Consider the following 26,684-nt stretch of genomic DNA (forward strand, 5'->3'; position numbering starts at 1 on the left):
ATCGCTCGGCTCGCCGGGAGCGTGGGGGATTGGCCCTGGCTGGGTGAGGGGGATCGTGGCCTGGAGCTGGAGAGGGTAGACCACCGAGTGGAACGGTGTCAACAAATGCGAGCGCGGATTGGGGATCTGTGGTGATGCGACGTTGGGAGCGAGGGTTGCGCTCCCCTCTTGGGTCCCCAACAGAGAAGGTGGAAACCCCCTTCCAGGCCCCCCACCTCTGTATCTATCCTCCTCTATTAGTCTAGATATGAGCTGAGGACCAGAGGGAACCATCTGCAAAGAGAAGCCCCCAAACGGTGGGGACACCGACCACAGCAGCGGAGACCCTCATCACCTGTCCCACTTCTACTGTGTGTCTGTGCGGGCATCCCCAGGGGTTTTAGAACGGGGGAATCCATGGAAAAGAACAGGCTGGAGAAACTGGGGACCACCAAGACAGTGCCAAGGAAAAGCAGGGTGTTGAGGAATGGAGGATTAAGACAGCTGCCAGGCTGGAAAAAGAGCAGGCACCGCAGAGGAGGGGGAAAATATCTTGTCGCTGTCACCACCAAGAATCTAGGATGGCCTCTCCACTTTGAGAATAATAATCTCTGATGTCTGCTAATTTCAGAAATACTTCCAAGCTCTTCACATTCATCCTATCAAAGGTATGTATTGATGTCCTCGTTTTAGAATGGTTAGTGACTCTTCCAAGGACACACAGCAAAGAAAGGGCTGAAACAGGCCTCCTCCCTATCCACCTCCAAAATCTACCCTGTCTTGGGGTTGCTGCCCTGGTCCCCCACTGATCCTCTCATCTAGGATGGGAGAATATGAAGGGGTGGACCCTCAGGACTGGGGCTCAATCTCCAGCATGAAACTAAGACTCTTTCAATTGCTTCTCTCTGTTCCCATTTAATTTGTGGAGCTCCCCATTGGCCCCACCCTACACGACCAGGGTTTGGAGAGGGAGTGCCCACTGAATGAGCCCTGAACTTTCTCCAGGCAAGGCCAGTGCTATATGTGATCCCTTCCTTAATAGTTTCCTCCTCCTTCTGCCCTCAAACCACTGACAAGAGTTTCATCAGGAACTGGGAAATCATCAAATCTTGAGGAAGACCCTGGGATGAGCTGATCCCTTCTCCCACACTGACCTAATTTAAGCCTTTCTTCAGCCAAGGTGACCAGCACCCCAGGTTGTTGAGTTGTCATGTCCTAGCCAGGGACCCCCAAGGTGGGTCACAAGCAATATTGGCCTTGAGCCTGCTGGGAAGGTGACCCATTGCTTGCCGGTTGCCATCTCTTCCATTCTGAAACAGATGATAAACCTTACCCTTGAGGCCTTGCCCTTGAGATTAAGGACTTCTCTTTTTTCCTCTTCTTTTTTTTTTTTTTTTTTTTTTAAGAATTTAGCTCCTATTTCCTCAGTGGCCATTTCAACTCATCAACAAATTTTCCATAGTACCAACTGTGTGCCCAGCCCAGTACTGTGTTTAGGATCCTTGGGATTCTGTGACCAAAAAGAAGAGTCCCTACCGCTCACAGCCTAGCAAGGGACAGACTCCACAGGTATCTGGGAGAATGACTACTTCAAGGCAGTCTGTGGGTTGAGGTGCCCATGCTTCCTCTTGCCCAGAACTACTTCTTTGAGGCTCAGCGGTAGAGCGCTTGCCTAGCACGTGGGAGGCCCTGGGTTCGATCCTCAGCACCACATATAAATAAATAAATAAATAATAGATAAAATTATTGTGTCCAACTATAATTGAAAAATAAATATTTTTTTAAAGAGAGAGTAGAGAATTTTTAATATTTATTTTTTAGTTCTCGGTGGACACAACATCTTTGTTGGTATGTGGTGCTGAGGATCGAACCCGGGCCGCACGCATGCCAGGCGAGCGCGCTACCGCTTGAGCCACATCCCCAGCCCTTGAAAAATAAATATTAAAAAAAGAACTACCTCTTTGAGGAAGGCAGAGAAGATACATGAGTGTGCCCTACAGCTGAGAACCCAGAAAGACCGTAGTGCACCACCGCCAGTCTAGGTCTTCAATCCCTGGGGTTCTCAGGTCATTACTTACCATCTGTTACCCAAAGCCTGGCAAAAATAAGGCTAGATTAAAAAAAAAAAAAAAATAAGGCTAGATTAAGTAAAACCCCTTATGCTGAAAATTATCATTCCAGGGCTGGGGATGTGGCTCAGCGGTAGCGCGCTCGCCTGGCATGCGTGCGGCCCGGGTTCGATCCTCAGCACCACATACCAGCAAAGATGTTGTGTCCGCCGAGAACTAAGAAGTAAAAATTTTAAAAAATTCTCTAAAAAAAAAAAAACAAAAAAAAAAAAAACGAAAATTATCATTCCAGCAAGCCTGAGTCTTTCTCTCTCATGTTGATCAGAACCAGGAGTTACCAAATAATAATAATAATAATAAAAGAGAAAATATAACAGTTTTAACCTATTAAATGTGCTTGGTTGGGGGCTGGGGATGTAGTTCAGTTGTAGAATGCTTGCTGCCTATGCACAAGACCCTCGGTTCAATCCCCAGTAACACCAAAAAAAAAAAAAAGACTATTCTTTATTGGGGCTGGGGATGTAGCTCAAGCGGTAGCAGGCTTGCCTGGCATGCATGCGGACTGGGTTCGATCCTCAGCACCACACCCAAAAAACAAAGATGTTGTGTCCGCCGAAAACTAAAAAATAAATATTAAAAAAATAAAAATAAAATAAATAAATGTGCTTGGCTGGGCAGAAGGTAACTCTCCAATCATGGTCCACAGAGGAGAAAATCCTACAGGGGAAGCTTGATAGTCAAGTTTGCAACCAATGCTTTGGTGGGTCTGTGCTGCCTCCTTCTGGGAACAGTTGGTATGACAGCCAAAACAGGTCAAGACTTTCCGCAATGAGTGAAATCAGGCAGGGGTGACTTTTCATTTTGTTACACCTGATGGAGGGATTGTGCAATTGCTGGAGACACTCAAAGCTCAGGTGACTAGCAGATTTCCCTGAGAGTCACCTCCCTTCTTCCCTTCACTATTATTCTGTAAGTGCCTCTACTTAAAAAAATTAAAAGATAACAGTGCTAATGTATCTTTCCAGAGATACTTTGGGGACATACAAGTCACGTGTGTGTTGGGGGGGGGGGTGTTGACAGAAATAGTAGCACACACTTCACACCATGCAGCACCTTGCTATTTTTACTTACTGTATTGTACCTGCCTGTACATAGTCCTCCATCACAGGAATCTGTCATAACTTATTTTACTATTCCCCTGCTGGTAGAAACAGTGCTGCCTGCAGGAAACATTTTGGTGTATATATATATATTTGTTTGCACTTATGTGTATATCTGACTGGGAGCAGTGGTGCCTGCTTGTAATCTCAGAGGTTTGGGAGGCTTAGGCAGGAGGATCACAAGTTCAAAACCAGCCTCAGCAACACAGCAAGACCCTGTCTCTAAATAAAATATAAAAAGGGCTGGGGATGTGGCTCAGTGATTAAGTGCCCCTGGGTTCAATCCCCAGTTTAAAAAAAAAAAAAAACTTATGTGTATAACTATAAGATAAATGTATAAATATGACATTGCTGGATCAAAGGTCAAGTGTTCTTAAATTTTTGATAGGCAGTCACAGAATTGCCATCTAAAAGTTTACACCAATTTGTATCCCCTTCAATGAACAAGATTACCCACACCCTCCCAAACGGGATAATAATAGGCCTTTGATCTTAGGTGAGGCCTCTTTGAAAGTCCAGGTTACATGACCTGTCTCTTTGGACTATGGGTTTCTCCAAGGTAAGAACTGTGTCTCTTCAATCCCTGAATTTCTAGGACAGTCTCTAGAAGTATTTGCTTAAGGCCACATGTGTGGTGCACACCTTTAATCCAAGCTATTCAGGAGGTTGAAGCAGGAGGATCACAAGTGCAGGGATAGCCTAATAACTTAGTGAGACACTGTCTCAAAATAAAATTTAAGGGCTGAGGTTGTGGCTCAACTATAGAGCGCTTGCCTATCACGTGTGAGGCCCTGGGTTCGAACCCACATAAAAATAAATAAGTAAAATAAAGGTATTGTGTCCAACTACAACTAAAAAAATAATTTAAAAAAAAACATAAAACAGAAATAAATAAATAAAATTGAAAAAGGACCAGGAATGTAGCTCAGTGATAGGGTACTTTCCTATTACAGGGGAGGCCCTGGGTTCAGCTTCCAGTACTGTAAAAAAAAAAAAAAAAAAGTGTTTGCTAAATATTGAATGAAAGATATAGGAATGCATTTTGGCAGGGCTCTGGATGGATCGATAGATCAATGAAGGTGACAGCTGTGCTCCAAAGCCCTCAACTCAGCCAGATACTCCAGAGTGAGAAAGGTGACCACATGCATGCCTCTGGCAGACTATTTCAGAGACTAAAACTCTTAATCTAAGGTTAATTTGGTGTTAACCAAAGAGTTTCTCCTGCCTCCCTCTGCTGAACTTTCAGGGGCAGCATAAAAATCAAGAGGGCCAATCTGGATTTAAATCCTGGCTCTGCCACTTCAATGGGGGACTTAAATGATCGCCATTAGCAATCTCAGTAGCCCTCATCAGAGAAATGGAATTAGAAAAACCACCAACTAATGGGGTTGTTTGTGCTTCATCCTTGGATCCCCCCATCCCCAAATCATTGTTACCCCCAGATGCATTTCCTTTGGTCTTTACCCCTCCCCATTCAGCCTCAGCCATCTGGCAAGTTTGTCCTACAGATAACCCCACTCCCAGACTATTGCTTCATCTTTATCATCCTCACTTCCACTTTTAGTGCTCTGGGTGCAAAGGACTTTATGCATAGTATTTTTTTTTTTTTTTTTTTTTTAGGTGCTGGGGTTGGAACCCAGGGCCTCCTGCATGCTAGGCAGGTGTTCTACTACTAACCTCAGCTCATATGCAGAGTAATTTTAATATTCTGCTCTAGATATTTTCTAATTTTTATTAGGAATTTTTCAACCCAAGAATTACTTAGAAGTGCATTTTGACATTTTCAAATGCATGGAGTTGGGGCTGGGGATGTGGCTCAAATGGTAGCGTGATCGCCTGGCATGCGTGCGGCCCGGGTTCGATCCTCAGCACCACATACAAACAAAGATGTTGTGTCCACCGAAAACTAAAAAATAAATATTAAAATTCTAAAAAAAAAAAAAATGCATGGAGTTATCTTTTTTTAGATTGTCAATTTCCAATTTAGCCCAGGACTGCCAGGCTGAGCAGAGTGGGTGGGCTGAGGGAGCTGCTTAGATATCCAAGGTCATTCTCATGGCTAGGGGTCACTTAGAGTGGGTAGCAGACCCTTGCACCTGGTAGGCAGTAAGTGTTTTTATTTTATTTTTCTTGTACCAAGGATTGAACCCAAGGGCACTTAACTGTTGAACCCCATCCCTAGCCCTAGTTGTTTTTGTTTTTGTTTGAGACAGGGTCTTGCTAAGTTACCTTGGGCCTTACTGAGTCCTAAGCTGGCTTCAAACTTGTGATCCTCCTGCCTCAGTCTCCCAACTCACTTGGATTACAGGCATGTGCCACTGCACCGAGCACGGCAGGTTTTTAATGAATGCTGGTGGAAGGAACATTTATGGCAGACCTGCTGAACACTGGGTGTGGAGTCCCTAGAAGTGTCTTGTTCGGTTTGATTCTCATGGTAATGTGCCTGGATTGGTATTATTAGCCCCTGTTCTGGTTTGAATGTGTCCCCCAAAGATCCCATGTTGGGAAATGTAATCCTCAATGCAACATTAGGAATGGGCCCTTTAAGAGGTGGTTAGGGCAGAGAACTCAGTAATGGACTCATGGTGTTCTGGAAGGGAGTTCCTGATAAAAGGGTAAGTTCAGCTCCCTTGGGCACACCCCTACACAAGATGCTTTCCACCCTGTTAGGAGGCAGAAAGAGGGCCTTCAACAGCTATAGATCATCAGGCTTGCATTTCTCAGAACTATAAAAAATAAAGTTCATTTCTTTATAAATTACCTAGTCTCAGGTATTCTGTTATAGCTATCCAAAACTGACTATGACAGCTCCATTATGCACAGATGAGAAGACCGGGGGCTCAATGAGATGAAGTGACTTTTCCAAAAATCAAGAAGATGGCAGATCAGAGACAAGTACAGGAGGAATGTGGAAGAATTAGACTCAGGAAGAGCTCCCAACCTAGAGGGGGAGTGCTGAAGGAAGGTCTGTGTGTCCCGGGACCACTGAGGAAGGAATGCTAATCTTAGAGGACTCCCGGCATGTGTGAGTTTAGGGCAATAAGTCAATTGAAACCCACTTACTGTCCATCTAAATATTTATAAGTTGCCAGGAGCAGTGGTGCATGCCCGCAATCCCAGTCTGTAATCCCAGCTACTTGGGAGACTGAGGTAGGAGGGTCATAGTTTAAGGTCAGCCTGGGTCATTTGGCAAGACCTGTCTCAAAATAATAAATACAAGGGGCTGGGGATGTCGCTTAGTGGCACCACAAAAATACATGCCTAAATAAAAATAAATATTTAAAGTTATAAATCAAACCAACACAGCTAAATAAAATGAATTCTACATTCTTACCCTGGCATATATACTTTCTACAGGAAAGCCAAGTTCCCATAAAAATTCTAGAAACACAGCTCTGCACTGGAATATGACTGTTTAGAGAGAGCCCCCACTTTCCCTCCCCACACCTAGCTCTGTCCTGCATTATGAAGGCTCCCGCCACCCACACATGTAGATACCTCCACTGCATATCCATCTCCATATTTCACCAACAGCACCCTTGACATCTTCTCTGCTGGGGGCTCTGCACACTTTCCATGTGCTCTGCCCTTAGAAGAGCTGGGATGAGGCCTAGGCAGCCCCTGAGCAAACTTGGGACCTTTGGGCAGGGAATGCTAAGTCCCAGGGGCAGAAGATCTCCTAGCCCTGTGCAATCCAATATGGTAGCCACTAGCCACACCTGGTTAATGAAATTTTAACTACTCAAAAGGAAATAATTTTGTGTGTTTTCTTGATCCTGGAGCTTGAACTCAGGGCCGTGTACATGATAGGCAATTGCTGTACCACTTAGCAATATCCCCAGTGCCAGGGTGGAAAAAAATTTTTTAATTCAGTTCTTCAATCACATTGAGTCACACTTCATGTGCTCAACAGGCATATGTGGTTAGTGGCTACCACATTGCACAGTGCAGATGGTAAACACTTCCTCATTGAAGAAAATTCCACTGGTCAGTGCTGGTCTAGAAGGGAGGCAGGGCTCCTAGGGACCTGCTCACCCAGAGGGGAGGGACACAGCTGGAGGAGCCAAGAGTGGGACCCCTCTTGCCCAGGTGTAAAAGCAGAATAGCCTGAGAAGTTGGGAAGGCTGCACAGAGAGTGACATTTGAGCTTTTGATGGAGTAGCAGCAGAGGTTAGATAAAGGAAAGAAAATGTCAGTTTCAGACAGTATGCAGCAATCATCTGTTGAGAGAAATACCACAAGTTTGGAGTAAGGGCTATGGTGCTCAAGAGAAGAGGAGGGATCTGGAAGGATCCACAGGCCCAACTCTCAAGGTTTGGAAGGACATACTAAGGGTTGTGAGACTTGAGCTGGGTGGCTGACAGAGTCAGGTGTGGTGGGAGGAACATGGTCAGCCACATCTGATTGTGGCTTCAGTGAAGAAGAAGGAAGACTTGAGGATCAGATGCAGAATGCATTTTTAACCACAGACCAGGAAGAAGCAGCAGAGGGGAAGGAAGGGAGAGAGAGCTTCCATGGTGAAGACTTGGCTTTCATGAAAAGAACTAGCTCAGGTGCTGGAGAGATGGTGAGGTCACCACAGGACAAGAATAAAGGAGGCAGAACAGACTGAAAAGAAGTAAACACCTCCACTTTAGATTCATGGACTCTGAGGGGCATCCAGGGGGTCAGTCCAAGCAGGAGGGTGGAGATGCAGGGCTGCCCTCCTGGGCGTTGAACAAGAGAGCGGATGTTGAAGCTACTAGAAGGCTGAGCTCTCCCCAGGGATGTGAACCAGAACAGAAAATGACAGGATGTTTTCACTGGGGTTCAGGGAATGCGCAAAAAAGACCAGGACCTAAAGAAATCCTGACAAGCACCTCCTGCAGGAGCAACTCCACAGCTGGCTACCTCTGTGACTCCCAGGGCAGCCAGCTCCTCACTGCATCATTTGTTGACGAAGGCGATGGGCGGAGACTGGCAAAGCCAAACTTGGCCTCCAGAGATTCCAGGGAGGTGGCAGCTAGCCATATCCTGGAGGAGGTCAAGAGGTTAAGGACTCTGGAACTGGGAATTAGGGTGTCCCTAGAGGCCTTCAAAAAGAGTGCTCTCAACAGCAGCTGCTGGATTTCAGCATGGAAAGAAGGGGGGAAAGAGAGACAGAGCCTAAGTTGGCCATCAGCAGAGAGAAAACTCACGGAATTAATGCTGTTAACCTGTTTTGAAAATCTAATTTTTTTTTTTTTAGTTGTAGATGGACACCTTTATTTTATTTATTTATTTTTATGTGGTGCTGAGGATCAAACCCAATATCTCACATGTGCTAAGCAAGCGCTTTACCACTGAGCTACCACCCCAGCCCTGAAAATTTAATTTTTGACAGACAATTTGAGGCTTAATCCTCAGAGGCTCAGGAGTTTTGTGAACCCCTGAAGTGGGAAAAAAATCATCCCACGAATAGGGTTTGTATTCTCATCAGGGGTTCATAGTCTGAATCTATGATTAAAGAAACACCAGACAAAACCAAAATGAGGAATGTTTAATTAAAAGCAAAAGGGGAGCCAGGTGTGGTGGGGCAGGCCTGTAATCCCAGTGACAACAGAAGCTAAGGAAGGAGGACTAAAATTTTGAGGCCAGGCCCAAAGGGTGGTGCATGCCTATAATCCCAGCAGCTCCAGAGGCTGGGGCAGGAGGATCGCAAGTTCAAAGCCAGTCTCGGCAAAAGCAAGGGGCAAAGCAACTCAGTGAGACCCTGTGTCTAAATAAAATACAAAATAGGGCTGGGGATGTGGCTTAGTGGTCAAGTGCCCCTGAGTTCAATCCCTGGGTTCAATCTCTGGTATATATATATATATATATATATATATATCAAAAGAGGAGGAGCTCTTTGAAAAAAATATCATGAAAGATAAGAATTGCTCCAGATTAAGGAAGCATAAAGAGGCCAGGCGAAGTGGCACATGCCTGTAATCCCAGCAGCTCAGGAGGCTGAGACAGGAGGATCTCAGGTTCAAAGCCAGCCTCAGCAATGTCGAGGTGCTAAGCAACTCAGTGAGACCCTGTCTCTAAATAAAATACAAAATGGGGCTGGGGATGTGGCTCAGTGGTTGAGTTCAATCCCTAGTACCCCACCACCCCAAAAAAAGAAGCATAAAGAGACATATGCAGTGTTTGATCATGGTCTGTATCCTATACTAAAAGGAAAATATTCTAAAGGATCATTATTGAATTAGTGGATAACACTGGAGTGTGGACAGATTAGTCATCAATATTAAATTTCCTGCTAGTCTCAGTAGCACACACCTATAATTCCAGCAACTTAGAAGTCTGAAGCAGGAGCATCACAAGATTGAGGCCAACCTAGGTGACTTAGCCAGACCCTATCTCAAAAAAAAAAAAAAATTAAACAGGACCTTAATTAATGAATTAATTTCCTGAAGGAGAAAGTCAACTATGGTGATGCAAAAGAATATCCTATATTTAGGAAGTAAATGTCCATTGAAGTATTTGTGGGCCAAGGTGCATGACAGCTGCCACTTACTCTCAGTTCAGAAAGTAATATATACATATGTATGTATTTGTGTGGGATCCAACCTAGGACCTTAAGCATGCTAATCACACTCTGTATCACTGAGCCACGCCTACACCCAACACATACATTTTAATATACATATAAAATTATATATATTTTGGGGGGGGGGAGTGTACCAGGGATTGAACTCAGGGGCACCCGACTACTGAGTCACATCCCTAGCTCTATTTTGTATTTTATTAGATACAGGGTTTCACTGTGTTGCTTAGTGCCTTGCTAAATTGCTAAGGCTGGCTTTGAACTCGGGATCTTCCTGCCTCAGCCTTCCGAGTTGCTGGAATTGCAGGCGTGTGCCACCATGCCCGGCAAAAGTATATATTTTATACATGAAAAGAAAGTGCACAAAATTTTAACAACTGGTGAATCCAGGTAAAACACATAGAGAATCTTCGTATCTTCTTGAAACTCTTTTGTAAGCCTGAAATTATTTCCAAATAATTTTTTTTTTAATGCAACCACAAAAATTTCCACACCAGGAGCCTTCTAAAAGTTAGGGATTTCTATTCTGCTCTTTTCCCCTAGTGCTAGCAGGGAGCTGGCCCAGGGTGGGCCTTTCCGTTGGTCAGAGTCCTGGATGAACAGGGTGGAATTAAGGGCACAAGTGGTGAGCGGAAGGGCAAGGGCCCACAGCTTCGGGACATTCATCAACCCGAGACTTTTTTTTATTTGACAGCTTTAGGGAGACAGCAGACCCTGACCAGGAGTGACTCATCTGCAGGACCCCAGAGCGGTGGGGGAGCCCCGCCCCGCCCCGCCCCGCAGGGAGGACCCCGACCGGCAGGTGCCGCTGTTGAGCCAGCTCTCGCTGAACCTGGCTGAGGCTCAGCTTGGCACTGGGAGCTGGTCAGCTCAGGGGTTTTCTTCCAGAACCCAGCCCACCAGGGACTGTGAATGGCCTCGCTCATCTTTGCCCCACTCTGCCCTCCCGCTTCCAGGGTTTCAGCTTCCCCATACTCCCGCCCCACCACGGGTGCCCCAAGGCAACCCTTCCGATGATGCCAAGTGGAGGAGGGGAGGTACTCAGGGACAAGCTGCAGTCCTTGGCCTTAGAGTCTACGTAGCAAATTAATCCTCCCCTTTCCTCCACCCCAACCCCCTCTCTCCCTCCTCCTCCACATCCTCCTCCTCTTCCTGAGCAGCGTGATCAAAACAAACACACCTCCTCAGCCCATCCCACGCCTGCCTGGGCCTTTTCTCTGGGAATTGTAGATTCTGAACTCCAGCTCCTTCTGCTGGATGCAGGGTAGAGCTGGGAAAGGGGTGCAGGGTGCTGGGTTAGGGAAGGGATTTGATAATGTCTTGTGATATTATTATTTCTTCTCCATCTGGGAAGGAGTTGCCCTCACAGGTCTTCTGCAGTCCTGTGGGCTGGGAGTGGAGGAGTCTTTCCTACCTGGGATGTGAAGTGACCATTTATTTCAGTTCTCTGCTGGTCTACCCAGACTCAAGGTAAAAGGAGCCTGGCTCCAAGGAGGTCTAATATGTTCATTAACTCCTTCAACAATCTTTCACTGAACTTTAGCGCTGTGCGAGGTGTTAGGAGCTTTACCTAATTCAAGCAAGCACCTTAAATCCTAATTAGGACCATCAGAGACAGGTACCATACTCTAAGATGACTTGTCCAAAGAGCCAGCTTAATCCAATGCTTCTCTGTGACTTCTCCCAACCAACCCATCAGGGTTCACCTCTTTCCTCTTCAGGTCTCCTCACTTGATAAATCCCAGTTACCAGGTCTTACCAGCCTCCAAAAATTTGTCCTAATGGTAACCCCATTCTACCAGGCTGGACCTCAGACCATAGTGACTGGCTTGGGACAGTAAACCTTGGGGCTGTGCACTAGCCCTTACTATGTGGCCTTTCAGAAGTTCCTTAGGGGTTGGAGGTCTAGCTCAGTGGGAAAGCATGTTTTAACATCGGAGAGGTCCTGGGTTCAAACCTCAGCACACACCAAAAAACAGGAAAAAAGAAGAAGAAGAAAGAACAAGAGGAAGGAAGAAGGAAAGAAAAGTTCCTCAACTTCCTCAATTTCTCATCTATACAACAGTGTTAAGGAGCAACACTTTTTTCATGGAGCTCTCAAGAGGGTAAAACAAGAGATGCATAGAAAGTGTTTAGACTTATTTTTTTTTTTTTTTTTGGTACTGGAGATTGAACTCAGAGAGTCTCTACCACTAAGCAACACCCCAGCTCCTTTTCTCACTAAAAAATGAACCTTAGCTACTTGGGAGGCTGAGGCAGGAGGATTGCAAGTTGGAAGACATCCTGGGTAACTTAGTGAGACCCAGTCTGAAAATTTTTAAAAAGGTCTGAGGATGTAGCTCAGTGGTTCTTCAGCACCTGGGTTCAATCGCCAGTACCAAAAATAGATAGACAGATGATAGATAAAATAAATAAAAAGGACTGGGAGCACTGGGGATGTAGCTCAGTTACAGAGCACTTGTCTAGCATGAGTGAAGCCCTGTGTTAAATCCTTAATACTAAAAAACCAAAACAAAAAAACTATATGAGTCTACTTTTTTTGTTTCAATACTAAGGATTGAACCCAGGGCCTTGCACATGCTAGGCAGTCACTGCTAGGCAGGCACTGCTAGGCAGCTACACACCCAGTCCTTTATTCTGAGGCAGAGTCTCACTAAATTGCCCAGGCTGGTCTCAAACTTGTAATCTTCCTGCCTCAATCTTTCTCCTCATTGCTGGGATTACAGACACATGCCACCATACCTAGTTCATGGACAAATTTTAACAGTGCCTAACAGCCTAGCACTGCATATTGTGTAAGATTACATACACACGGTGGCTGGGGATGTGGCTCAAGCGGTAGCGCGCTCGCCTGGCATGCGTGCGGCCCGGGTTCGATCCTCAGCACCACATACCAACAAAGATGTTGTGTCTGCCGAGAACTAAAAAATAAATATTAAAAAAAAAATTCTCTCTCTATCTCTCTCTCCCTCCTCTCTCACTCTCTCTTTAAAAAAAAAAAAAAAAAAAAAGATTACATACACACTTAGGTAATAGAAAAGAGGAGCTGGATAAGGTGGCACACTCCAGCAATTCCAGTGTCTTGGGAAGCCAAGGCAAGAGGGACACGAGTTCCAAAATATCCTCAGCAATTTAGGGAAATCCTGTCTCAAAATTAAAAAAAAAAAAAAAAGAAAAACGAATGGAAGCAAAGATAAAAATTTAAATTTAAAAAATGACAAGGGGCTGGGGATGTGGCTCAAGCGGTAGCGCGCTCGCCTGGCATGCGTGCGGCGGCCCGGGTTCGATCCTCAGCACCACATACCAACAAAGATGTTGTGTCCACCGAGAACTAAAAATAAATAAATAAAATAAAATAAAATAAAAATGACAAGGGCTAGGGTAAAGCTCTCTGGGTTGAATCCCCCCTACCAAAAGGGGCTGGGGTTGTGACTCAGTGGTTGAGCACTTACCTCGAAAGAGTGAGGTACTGGGTTTGATCCTCAGCACCACATAAAAAAATAAATTAATAAAGAATTTGTACCTGAAACACTAAAGTGACTCATGGCATGTCCCCAAATTATTTGCATAAAGGATGCTTTAAAAGAGAGAGAGAGAAAGAAAGCTAAAAAGAAAAGGCATGGGGGGGGTGATAAATACCAAATGCAGAATAGGTTTTTCTTTTAGTGAGAGAGAGGAGACTGAGATATGCCCAGGAGACTTCAAATGTTTTTCTAGCTTTATTTCTTAAGCTGTTTGGGATTTTTGTTTGTTTTTATTTTTATTTTGGTACTGGGATTGAACCCAGGGACACTTTTCAACTGAACCACATCCCCAGCCCTTTTTATTTTGAAACAGGGTCTTGTTAAATTGCCCAGGCTGGCTTGGAACTTGGAATACATACCTGTATCAACCTCCCATGTAGCTGGGATTACAGGCCTGTGCCACCACACCTGACTAATGATTCATTCATGGGTGTTCACTCTATTATTCTGAATATTCTTTATTTGTCCAATTAAGATAGTTCATAATTAAAAGAACTCAGTGTTTAAAAGTTAAGAAAGAGGGGCTAGAGTCGTGGCTCAGTGGTAAAGGACTCGCCTAGCACGTGCAAGGCCCTGGGTTCAATCCTCAGCACCACATATAAATAAATAAAATAAAGTTATGTGTCCAACTATAACTAAAAAATAAATATTAAAAAGTAAAGTAAACAGCCGGGTGAGATGGCTCATGCCTGTAATCCCAGTGGCTTGAGAGACTGAGACAGGAGGATTGTGAGCCTCGGCAAATCAAAGCCAGCCTCAGTGATTTAGCAAGTCCCTAAACAACTCAGTGTCTCTAAATGAAATATAAAAAGGGCTGGGGATGTGGCTCAGTGGTTAAGTGTCCTTGAGTTCAATCTCCAGTACAAAGGGAAAAAAAGACAACAAAACAGAGAAGGGAGGAAATTGTGTTTTATTTATTTTTGTCTAACACCTACCTACCCAGTACCTGGCATCCAACAAACATTTGGTGAATGAAAGACCACTTGATCACTGGACCAGTAAACCATTGGAACCAGAGTTCAATGCCAGTCTTCCCACGCCAAATCCCAAGTCCAGGGTATTTGGCACCCTGCCGCAAATAGGGGGAGAAGGGATAGTGGAGGTTACAACCTGACTCCGCACTCTCTGTACCTGAGCAGAATTACAGAATTACTGAATTAAAGAGCACAAAAACAGAACAAAATGATTTCATTAATAGGAACCCTGCAAATTCAGAATCGAGTGGCCCAAATTTCTATAAGTCAATACTTCCAAAATCTTTTAACAACTCCCTTTTTATTGAAAGCTTTTAAGATTTGTCTATACAATACACGCAGCTGGATTCTTTTGTCTCTTCTACATTATTGCACTGTCCTCTCCATTGGACAGAAGTGAGGGTTCTCTAAGCCAAGGTCTGGTCCAAACAGGTTGTGGTGCAGATTTGAATGCTGCAAGAGAATAAATGAACAGCCTCTAGAGAATTAAGTCTTTGAGAGCAGAGATGCCACTAATTGCAGATGCATTTTATCTGTTTATTAGGCCCCTGTGGGATGCAGCCTCTGAGAAAAGCACTTTTTGCAGCTCAGAACTTACCGAAGCATGTCCAGCCTTGAGGGGGCTTCTAGGAATGCAAAGGAGGGGCCTGTGCAGTGTACTCAGCTCCCACCTAATGAGCACACTGAAGGGGATCTGTGGGCTTTGAGGAGTGTTTTTAAGGAGGTCTTACTTCTGTGAGAGACTGATTATTTGCTTAACTTCAATCAGAGCCAATAACAGTTTGAAGAGTTGTGAATGATGCTACCAGTGGCAGAACCCCTGAGAAGCCCATCTGGTCATTGCATCCCTGCAACGTGGCACATCTGTCTGCACAGCCGATTTCTCTCCCTCCCTGATACGTACCAAGGCAAGATCTTAACTGGGCAACACTGATGAAGACACAGGTGCTATTGTGTCTGATTCCCCTCAGAACATTCTCATGCAGACTTTCTGTTGGGCCCATCTTCTTGCCACCAGCAGCCCCCACCAGGAAGGTTGAAATCAATGAAACAAACATTCATTCACTTATTTATCAATCTAATACTTAATAAAAGCCTGTTTGTGCTAGTCATTGAGGTGACTAAAAGGTTCTCTACCCTCAGGATCTCAGTCAAGCTAACAAATCATTAGGATTTGGTCAATGATGGAGGGAAATACGAGTCAGACCCCAGAGGAGGGTGGACTGGATGCTTATCTACCTCCATATCATAGTCCATCTGGTATGGCTATAACAAAATACCACAGGCTAAAAGGAAAAGAAATGTATTATCTTCCAGTTCTGGAGGCTGAGGAATTCCAGATCAAGAGACCCACATCTGCATGCTATTGTCATCTATGTCAGAAAACAGAAGGCACAGGGGCAAGAGATGATACTGGGATTGAACCAGAGGAAGGGGGCAGAACTCATCCTTTTAATCAAGGATATAGTCCCTTTATAACTTTTCCCATTCAAATTTGATGGATTAGTGGATTAATTCATTTTTTTTTTTTAGAGAGAGAGAGAGACAGAGAGAGAATTTCAATATTTATTTTTCAGTTTTCAGCGGACACAACATCTTTGTTGGTATGTGGTGCTGAGGATCAAACCCGGGCCACATGCATGCCAGGCGAGCGCGCTACCGCTTGAGCCACATCCCCAGGCCAATTCATTCATTTTGAATGTCCATGACCTTATCACATCTTATTAGGCCCCCACCTCCCAATACTGTCACATGGGAGTTGTTTCCAACCTTTGAACTTTGGCGACACATTCAAACCATAATACTCCCCAAACTTACCCAAAGCTCCACCCCCATAGGTACCTTGCTTCCCACATGCCCAACACCTGCCTCCCCAGGTCATTGCTCTGGGTCTTTGTCCTACTGTGCTCTCTGTGAGTAACGCCATCTCTTCTCTGACAAATCCCTGCTCCTCCCCCAAGATCCAGCTAAAAATGATAAGCCCCACCTGGCAGGGTGCTACATGCCTATAACCCCAGTAGCTTAGAAGGTTGAGGCAGGAAGATTGCAAGTTTGAGGCCAGCCTTGGCAATTTAGTGAGACCCTATCTCAAAATTTTAAAAAGTTTTAAAGGAGCATGACTCAGTGGTAAAGCACGCCCCTGGATTCAATTTCAAGTACCAAAAGAAAAAAATAAAAAGGTAAATCCCAAATTCAGGAGGGTGGTTCATCTGGAATGATGCAGCTGGGGAAGAAAATCCATTTTTCATGTTTGAGTTCCCAAGTAGGCTCTCCGTTTTACTATTCTACGTATACCTTTCTCTTATCTGAAACATCTCACCTAACATATTTCAAAAGAGACTCCCTTCAAGCTCTCCCTTTACTTTGATCCCCACTTCTTGCTATGCTTTGTCTTTCTAACACCTTGACAAGACTATCCCTGATTGTCAGCCAAAAAGTAACTTTCTGTTTCTATAAATGCATGGAAGTGATTGTTATTATACTAGGGTGCCAGTTACCTCTAGGGTGGGGCTACTGAAGGAGGAGAGTAACGCTTCAGGAACAAACACGGCCATGTTGCCTCTTATCAGGAAGTGGGTACACGGGTGTCTGTTTTATAGTTCAAATAGTTTATGACAAATATTTGACCCAGGAAGGGCGGCACATGCCTATAATCCCAGCAACTCAGGAGGCTGAGGCAGGAGGATCCAAAGCTTGAAGTCTGGGCAATTTAGTGAGACCTTATCTCAAAATAAAAAAATAAAAAGGACTGGAGATGTAGCTCAGTGTAGCACTCCACTGGGTTCAATTTCTAGTGCCTATATATGCCTACACATACACACACACACACACACACACACACACACACATGAATATTTGAATATTCAAGTAATATAAATTAATATGCATATATATATTTAGCATGCACAAAGCCCGGGGTTTGATCCCCAGCACAAGGAAGGAAGAAAGGAAAGAAAGAAGGAAGGAAGAAGGGAGAGAAGGAGAAAAGAAAGAAAGAAAAGAGATAGGCATGACCCTCTGCTAGATGTGGAAGGTACACTGAGCAATGGGACTTGACTTGCTGGTGCAAAGCAGATGGTATTAAAGGAGACCCAAGGGGAGGGGGGATAGTAGGGGATAGGAAAGGTAGCAGAATACAACAATTACTAATAGGGCATTATGTAAAATTGTGGATGTGTAACCGACGTGATTCTGCAATCTGCATTTGGGGTAAAAATTGGGAGTTCATTAACCCACTTCAATCTAATGTATGAAATATGATATGTCAAGAGCTTTGTAATGTTGTGAAAAAACAATAAAAAAAGATACAGAAGCAAAAAAAAATAGAAAAATGTAAATAAAAGATACAAAAAAAAAAAAAGGAGACCCAAGGCTGTCGTAAGTCACTGTAGTGTATTGGGGTGGTGAAGAGATGGGCACTGGAGTCAGACTGCCCAGGTTCAAGACTTGATGTGATCTTTTATTAGCCCCATGACACTGGGCAACTTACTTCAAATTCTTTAACCTACAAAATGCTCATAGGGAATAAAGGAGATGAAGTGTGTAAAATTTGCACTGGTTGGCATCTAATAAGTATTGGATATTGTTATTACTTGTGTTATGACTTAATAATCATGTGACTCCACACAAGTCAATTCAGTTCCCCAAAACTCGGCCTCCCCATCTGTGAAATAGGAATCTGACCACTGTACCCAAAGAAATTCACTTGAATGAAACTACCTTGAACCCTTCAGGGTGCTTCATAAATGAGGATTAGCATTTAAAAGCATTTAAAAGTCAGGTATGGCTCACAGGTAAAACCAGCAACCAAGGAGGCTGAGGAAAGAGGCTCACAAGTTAAAGGCCACAGAGAGTAATTCAATTTCTAGTACCAAAAGAAAAAAATAAAAAGGTAATCGCTAAATTCAAGAGGGTGGTTTCAGGTTTGATACTCTGTCTCAAAATAAAATTAAAAAAATGTTTGGGATGTAGGTCAGTGGTAGAGCATTTGCTTAGCACATGCAAGGCCTTGGGTTTAGTCCCTAGTACAAACCCAATGCCTGGGATATCCTCTAGAACAATTAAATTAGAATTTCTTTTTTCTTTTCTTTTCTTCTTCTTCTTTTTTTTTTTTTTTTTTTTTTTTTTTGTACCTACCAGGGATTGAATCCAGGGGTGCTCTACCACTGAGCCAATCTCCAGCCCCTTTTTATATTTTGTTTAGAGACAGAGCCTCACTAAATTGTTGAAGCTGGCTTTGAATTCACAATCCTCCTGTCTCAGCCTCCTGATCCACTGGGATTAGAGGCATGCACCACAATGCCCAGCTTAAGCACTGGAACTTTTTAAAAACCTCTCCCAATTTGCTGGATGCAGTAGCACATGTCTGTAATTCCAGCAATTCAGGAGGCTTCAGGCAGAAAGGATGGCAAGTTCAAGGCCATCCTTGGCAATTTAGGGAAACCCTGTCTCAAAATAAAAAGGGCTGGAGCCAGGTGTAGTGGTACATGCCAGTAATCTCAGCAAATAGGGAAGCTGAGGGAGGAGGATCACAAGTTCAAAGTCAGCCTCAGCAATTCAGGGAAGCCCTAAGCAACTTAATAAGACCCTGTCTCAAAATAAAAAATAAAAAGGGCTGGGATATGGCTCAGTGGTTAAGAACCCCTAGATTCAATCCCCCAGTACTGAAAATAAGAAATAAAACTTTCCCACGTGACTCTTGCAGGAAAATTTCCCAATGGGCAGTCAGATTGAGAAGTAGTGATTTATTGCCAGGTGCGGTGGCACATGTCTATAATCCCAGCAGCTCAGGAGGCTGAGGCAGGAGGATTTCGAGTTCAAAGCCAGCCTCAGTAACTTAGTGAGGCCTTATCTCTAAATAAAATATAAAAAGAGCTGGGGATGTGGCTCAGTGGTTAAGCCCCCTGGGTTCAATCCCCAGTACCAAAAAAAAGTAGTAGTGATTTATTAAACATAGGAGTTCTGCAAGAGGAGGCAGCAGGGAAGCAGTCATGTAGAAAGTCTTCTAGAAGAGCCAAGTGGTGGTTGCCAGGGACTGGGGGTGGGAAGTAGGGAGTTATTGTTTAACGTGTACAGAGCCTTAGTTTGAGAAGATGAAGAGTTCTGGAGATGGAGGGTGGTGATGGTTTCACAACAATGTGCATGTATTTAATGTCTGAACTGTATGCTTAAAATGATTAAGATGAGGGCTGGGGATGTGGTGCAGTGGTAGGGCACTTGCCTGGCATGCATGAGGACCTGGGTTTGATTCCCAGACCTATTAAAAAAAAAAAGATGATGATTATTAAAAATGGTTAAATGGCACAATATTATGTTATGTACATTTTATAATGAAAAGGAATACAAGAGAGTGTCATAGATTTAGATTTAGAAAGATATATAATTCAGCCTAAAGGAGTATTTTGCCTGCCTCTTTCCAAGATATCTATAACTGCATGTCTGTCTATCTATCTTTATATATAGATCTATAAATACATGCTTTGAGTGGAGATCTGGACAAGTACAACTTTTAAATGCATGGAAAAAATTAACAATCTAAGAATATCTAGGAATCTTCAGTAAAAGATTAATAAAAGGGAATGGAGTTATCAGATAATAAAGCATACTATGCAGGGCTGGGGATGTGACTCAAGCGGTAGCGTGCTCGCCTGGCACGAGTGCGGCCTGGGTTCGATCCTCAGCACCACATACAAACAAAGATGTTGTGTCCACCAAAAACTAAAAAAATAAATATTAAAAAATTCTCTCTCTCTCTCTCTCTCTCTCTAAAAAAAAAAAAGCATACTATGCAGATATAATAACATTTTTTGATTTATTTTTTACTTTTTGGCAGTACTGGTAATAAACCCAGGGCTGCTCTACCACTAAGCCACATCTCCAGCCTTTCTTTTAAATTTTATTTTGAAAGAGGGTCTCACTAAATTGCTGAGGCTGGCCTGAAATTTGTGATCCCCTTGCTTTAGTTTCCTGAGTAACTGGGATTAAAGGTATGAACCATCACACCCAGTTGATTATAACTTTTCTTTATTTATTTTGGCATTGGGGATTTAACCCAACTTTACCACTGAGCTACATCACCTGCCATTTTGTGTTTTATTTTGTTATAGGATCTTAGAAAGATGCTTAAAGCTAGCTAAATTGATAAGACTGACCTCAAATTTGTGTTCCTCCTGTCTCAGCCTCCTGAGCTGCTGGGATTCAGGCATGCACCACTGTGGCCAGCTATAACAACTTTTAAAATGGAATTGGTCCATCGATAAATGAGAAAGAGTGGCTGGGAGTTTGGCTCACAGGTAGAGCACTTGCCTACCCCATGCAAGGCCCTAGGTTCCTTTCCCAGCACTGCAAAATAAACAGAAAAATAAAGGAGAAAGAGAACTGACATAGAATATGAAGCACACAGATGTGAAGGTAATTTAGGATAAAATAGGAATTTCAAATCATGGTGAAAATAATTTTTCAATATTGTTCGGACCATAATAGAAATGCATAACCATTTGGAAATATTAAAATAATTTTTTTACAAAAAGTTTTCTAGAATCTGCAACCCAGGAAAGGAGGGAGGAAAGGCAGCTTGGGTGCACTGCCCAAGTGGGGTGGGAAGTCAAGGTCATTCAGAAGGGGGCCTGGGAGACCGCTGGAGGTGCCGCCTGTGGCTACAGACATAGCTAATGTGAATTACAAGTGAGGACAGTTGGGCCAGGGGCCCAGAGGAAAAAAAAGAGACCTTTTCTCAGAGGCCCACAGGGAAAATAGCTGACTGCCATGGACAAACAAAGGAATGGAGGTCTAGCCAGAAAGGACAGTGGTGCCTGGGGCCCCAGTGATCCTTAGAGTGGGATCTGGCTGGCCAGGCAACCACAGGGCTTGGTTCCAGTCGAGACTGAAGGAGTCTGTCTGGGTCTTTCCCCTGGTGCAAAGGAGTCACTGAAGGGCTGCCTGGAGGCCAGGGGGTGGGGACTTAAGGAGTCACCAGGAGGAAGCTGGAAGGAGTAAGAACTAGGTATAGAAGAGGAGACCAGGGAGAAGGCAGCTCATCCCTTTCTTTTTTGTGGAAGGCAGGGCTGTAGTAGAGGCAGGCTCTGGAGGCCCAGAGGGATCTCAATTTCCTCCCACAACTTAATCTCCTTGGAAACATCCTCTTGGAGCCCTTGGGGTAAGAGGGAACAGGAAAGGGGGGGCCACCCTAGTTGCCCTGAGGCTTTCAGACAGCAGGAGCCTTGAGGGCTGGTCTGGGGTATTCCTTCTTGGATGGGATCCAGAGAGGGTCTCTGGAGCAGGTGGTCTCTGGAATGTCCGTGCTACAGGCAGCTGGGACACAGTGGCCAACTGGGGGCCAGCTGCTCAGCCTATCCCCTTGTCAGGCAAGGCCCCTCCCTTCTGTGTTTCCACAAAGGACTTTCTGTTTAGGGGCTGGGGTGGATGTTCAACCCTGGAGAAGTGGGTGAGGGACAGAGCAACATCTCCTCCTCCTTTGGAGGGGAGGGGAACCATGATTCCCATCCCTACTTGCTCACAGGCCTCAGAGTCCAGGAAGCCCCGTCCAGCCCCACAAAAGCTGCCACCCTAGGGAGGCCAGTAAAGGAGGCAAAGAGGAAACTCTCCTCAAAAGATAAGGGAAAGAGGGACTGAGAAGAACTCCCAAGAACCACCTTGGAATGAGCTATTCATGATTATGCAATGCCCTGAAAGTAGTAAAATTTATGGCTGCTTCCATTTGAGAGCAACTCCCACACAGCTGGCACTTAGCTAAGCCCTTAACTTGCTTTATCTCTTTGAAGACCCAAGTACAGTGGTCAAGAGCTCAGACTACAATCAGACCTAACCGGCTCCCAGGTCAGCAGTTGTGTGGCCTTGGGCAAATTTCTCAACCTCTCTGAGCTGAAGTTTCTTCATCTCCTGGGTCTGACCCCAGACCTCACAGTATGAATCACACTGTCCCCTGGGGCCACCTTCACTGCCTGGGCCTGCCAGGAGGAGCAAGGAGGGTAAAAGGGGAGAATGTTTTTCCTGCCAGGCAGCATAGCCTGGGGGTCCCAGGATCCTGGACTGGCCCGAAGCCCCTGACCCGCTTTGAACAAATGAACACAGGGAACCCTGAATCAGAGAAGAACTCAGATGAGTCACTAGTCTCAGGACTCCTGGCCCAGTGTTCTCTCCACAGTAGCACCCTCAAGGAGACCATGGTTTTCTAGTATAGGCTCTGAGTCTTTCCCTCTTGACTGGGTATATTCTGGAATACATCCAGAGTGAGTAAACTCACAGGGGCAAAAAGCAGATGGGTGGTGCTCAGGTTGGGGAAGGGAGAGAATGCGAAATAACTGCTTAATGCATTTGGGGTTTCCTTTTGGATTGATGTAGAACTAGGTTATCAAGTGGGGTACACACATAGCAAATGTACTAAATGCCACTGAATTGCTCTCTTGAAGGGTAAATTTCATAGTATGAGTTTCACATCTACTTTAAAGAGATGATAATACCTGTAGCTCATACCTAAGAAGGAGAAGAGGGGCTAGGGAAGGTATCTGAGGAGCTGAGGTCTGGGGTTGGGGACACTGCAGAAACAGGCAAGCTAGAGATAGGGGAAAGGTTTGAAGAGGAGGTTCCCCGCTGCAGGGAACAAAGCAGCCTTTGATAGGTGGACTGGGGGCCTCTGGGCTTTAGGGGAAAGAGAGAGAGCCCAAGAGGGAATCTGGAAGGCCAAGGGTGTTAGCAGCCGAGCTGCTTGCTTCCTCTCTGACTGGAAGCTGCTGGAGCATGGGGGCAGGGACCTCACCCTTCCCACTGTGTTTAATTTTCAGAGCGGCAACCCAGGATACTTTTAAAAACCCTGGCACTAATGGAATGAAATTGAACACGTTAAGTTGCAGGAAGATCAGCCACCGCCCACACTAGAGAAGTGAGGTTAGCCCTGGGCTGAGCCCATGGGGCCTCCAGGCAGTAGGGAGACTTCCCAGGGCAAGGGGGCCTGCCCAACGCCCTTGGTGGTTCAGCACTCCCAGGGGGAAGAGGTTGGGGGAGCACCATGGGCTCCTTTGTCAGACCCAGGAAGGAGAGTGGGGGCAGCTACAGGAAGTAAGGGGTGGGAAGTTCCCTCCGGAATCTATCCCCCCCAACCTCCTCCTCTCTCCCCACTTGCACAGCTCCTGCACATGCTCAGTGTGCCTATGAATTGGGTTGGCGGGGGAGGGCACTGACTGGCACCCCCACTTAAAGGGCCAGTGCCATCCTCATTGCTTCCAGTAGGGGCAATGGTACCTGGCCACACTGTCCCCACAACTGAGTTACTTCACCTTAGATGCCCTTCCCCGCTTCCTGGCAGCTTCCTCCTGACCCATTGCACTATCTCTGCCCACTCCACCACTCTTCTTCCTTAATCCCATTGCAGGTAGGGGCTGTCCCCTGGGCATAGGAGTTTTTACCTGGGGTTGGGAAGTCCCTGATGGGGAAAAAAAGGGGCATCCTAGGCCAGCCAGGCAGTGGTGGTGGAAAGCTTTAGCAATCACTCCTGTGAAGTAATTGCTCTCTAGGCCCCTGGCCCAAGCGACCAAGAGGATCCTAGACAGTAAAGGGGCTGAGGGAAGGAAGTCAGTGAGCACTTGCTGGGCAAAGGCCTGGGGCTGGGGGGTCAAACCCACCCTCCCTAGCTGAGGGCGTGTTTATGAGGAGATGTCTGTGGTAACTGGAGCTTTGGTCATTGCAGTGGGATAGGCAGGAAGGGAAAACAGGGAGAGTCCAGAAGGGACTTGCACCTGGCCCCCACCTACAGGTGACCGGGCTGTCCCTGGTACTGAGTCCCCATGATCACCACCCACACCCTTCACCTTAAGGTTGAAGCCCTGAAGTCAGGGGACCAGATTGGGGCAGGGGCTGAAGTGGACACTGTTCGCTGACTCAGTCATTTCAGTTAAACGAGACAGATTTATAAAGGACACCGAAAAAGGCTTTATTTGAGATATCACAGCTAACATACTCTTTGCTTTCGCACCCTGTCCCCACCAGCCTTGTGAAAATTAACTCACCTTGGTGTTGCTCTGGCCAAGAGACCTTCAGCCATTTTGTGTTTGTGTGTGTAGGGGAAAGATGGCAGTCTTCCCTCTCCAGGCTCCTCAGCTCCTGGGCCAAGAAGGGCCAGACTTCTCAGCTGCCCATGGACCCAACAGCCCACCCAGCTCCCCACAGAGCCCCAACACCTTCTCCCACATGAGGCCTACATTCCACCCCCACACTCCAGCAGCCCTCTGGAATCTGCTGCCCTCCTAGTAGCAAACACAGCCTCCTGCAGGGTAAACAATCTTCCTCCTGCCCTCCCCCTCCCTCAGGCTCCAGGCTCTGTTCTGAGGAATGTAGCAGCTGGAGGCTGGAGGCTGGAGGCCTGGGGTCCCAGGCTAGCACCCTATGGTAAGGCAGGCCTCTGGCTGGCTTCTCTGGAGTCTAGAAAGCCACTTCCTCTCTGAGTCTTGGGTTTTCCATCTGCAAAATGGAGACAATCATCCTTATTGCCCTTTCTCTTTTGATACTAGAGATTAAACCTAGGGGCATTTAACCATCGAGCTACATTCCCAGCCTTTTTTTTAACAATTTTTTTTTTTTTTTTTTTAGATTTTTGAGAGAGGACTTGCTAAGTTGCTGAGGCTGGCTTTGAATTTGCCATCCTCCTGCCTGTCTCCTGAATCTTTGGATTACAGGCATGTGCCACCAAGCCTGCCATTCCCTGTTGTTCTGACACTACCTAGGGAACAAAGGGACAGAGATGAAAGCCCTGGGCCAGGGTTCCAGGGGCAGATGCCCTAGGATGGGATTTTGCCTTCTCCTGAAACCTGTTCCTTCCTCAAATGTTTTCATCTTGCTTTGTCCTAGAAGTTAGAAGGTGCTAGCCAGGCCTGGGTGTGGCAGGGCAGAAATAAAAGTTGTCCTGGCAACATACAGGATTCGTCAACATTTCCATCCCTGGCAGTTCCCAGGCCTGAGCCCTTCTCTTGCCCAGTGTGGCTGGTTTGATGAGCACCTATAAGGGAAGCCAGGCTGGGTTGGCCTGGCCTCCACTCCTCCCAGGGCTGGTGGCTGAGAAAACATGGGCTCACTGGTGAGCTCACTTCCCCCAACACCACTGAAGTTAATCTGTGTTGCGAGCCAGACACCTGGTGCCAGCCAGCAAGGACACTCAGAGGGTGATGGAACAGACAGGGTATCTGCAGGAGGGTGGGTCTCAGTGAGAGGGGAATTGGCTCATTTCAGAGCCCAATGATGGCTGGCAAGCTGGGGCCATCCGAATTCTCTCTGCCCAGGCAAAAGGCTTGCACTTCAGAGGAAACCGATCACACACGTGATTAGACCAAGGAGCAGGATGCACACAAAGTACCAGGGGCACCAGGGGTGAAAGGTGGAGCAGCTCTGCTAAGGCACTGTCCCCTCTGCCACTTTCCTTTAATTCCCAACAGGGGGATCCTTCCCTGGAGTGCTTACTTCTTTACTAATGTCTTTCCAGGAGTTAAGGAGACAAAAACATGATGACTAACCTCAGTCCAACCCTCTGCTGGGAGGAGGGGCTGTCAAGGACAAGGAGGCACAAGTACCTGGATCTTGTCTGGCCAAGTCCTCTAAACTATGGAGAAAACACAGGGAGTAAACCCTGAAGGAACTCTGGGCTTGGACCTTCTCTAAAAGCCCAGCTCCTTCTCTTCATGGCATCTGGGAGTAACAGGTTCGGGTGGAATCTGGGGGCTCCTGCCTGAGCTCCCTCTCACCTATAAACCCTTAACACACAGAGATAGCTCCAGGACACAGGGCACAGAATTCAGGCATCCTGGAGACCTTGACAGGATCCTATCTAGGGGTCCACTGTCCTCCCAGGCTTGGGGGAAAGGGGGAGAGGACTGGAACCTCTTTGAGATGGAAGTTTTTTTTTTTTTTTTTGGCGGGGTGGGTATCAGGGATTGAACTCAAGGGCACTTGACCACTGAGCTAAATCCCCAGCCCTGTTTTGTATGTTACTTAGAGACAGGGTCTCACTGAGTTACTAAGGCTGGCTTTGTACTCACATTCCTCCTTTCTCAGCCTCCCCAGCCACTGGGATTACAGGCCTGCGCCACTGTGCCCTTAGCCCTTGAGATGAAAGTGTTTTGATGTCAGAAGAGCTGTAGTGAGGGGCTGGGGATGTGGCTCAAGCGGTAGCGCGCTCGCCTAGCATGCGTGCGGCCCGGGTTCGATCCTCAGCAGCACCACATACCAACAAAGATGTTGTGTCCGCCAAGAACTAAGAAAAAATAAATAAATGTTAAAATTCTCTCTCTCTCTCTCTGTCCCCCTCTCTCACTCTCTCTTTAAAAAAAAAAAAAAAAAAAAAAAAAAAACTTTAAAAAAAAAAAAAAAAAAAAAAAAAAAAAAGAAGAGCTGTAGTGAAATAAATCCTAGCCACTCCCATTGGG

General features: G+C 45.7%; 1 long non-coding RNA gene across 1 annotated transcript; it reads right to left on the bottom strand.

Annotated features, from left to right (window-relative positions):
- Positions 1-14,540: 14,540 nt before the first annotated feature.
- On the bottom strand, positions 14,541-24,790 carry LOC144376022 (uncharacterized). The gene is made up of 2 exons (XR_013436016.1): positions 24,279-24,790; positions 14,541-14,709 (listed from the first exon to the last, which is right to left on the bottom strand). It is a non-coding gene; the product is annotated as an uncharacterized LOC144376022 (long non-coding RNA).
- Positions 24,791-26,684: the final 1,894 nt, after the last annotated feature.

The sequence above is a fragment of the Ictidomys tridecemlineatus genome, chromosome 3 (assembly GCF_052094955.1).
Source record: "Ictidomys tridecemlineatus isolate mIctTri1 chromosome 3, mIctTri1.hap1, whole genome shotgun sequence".
Lineage (NCBI taxonomy): Eukaryota > Metazoa > Chordata > Mammalia > Rodentia > Sciuridae > Ictidomys > Ictidomys tridecemlineatus.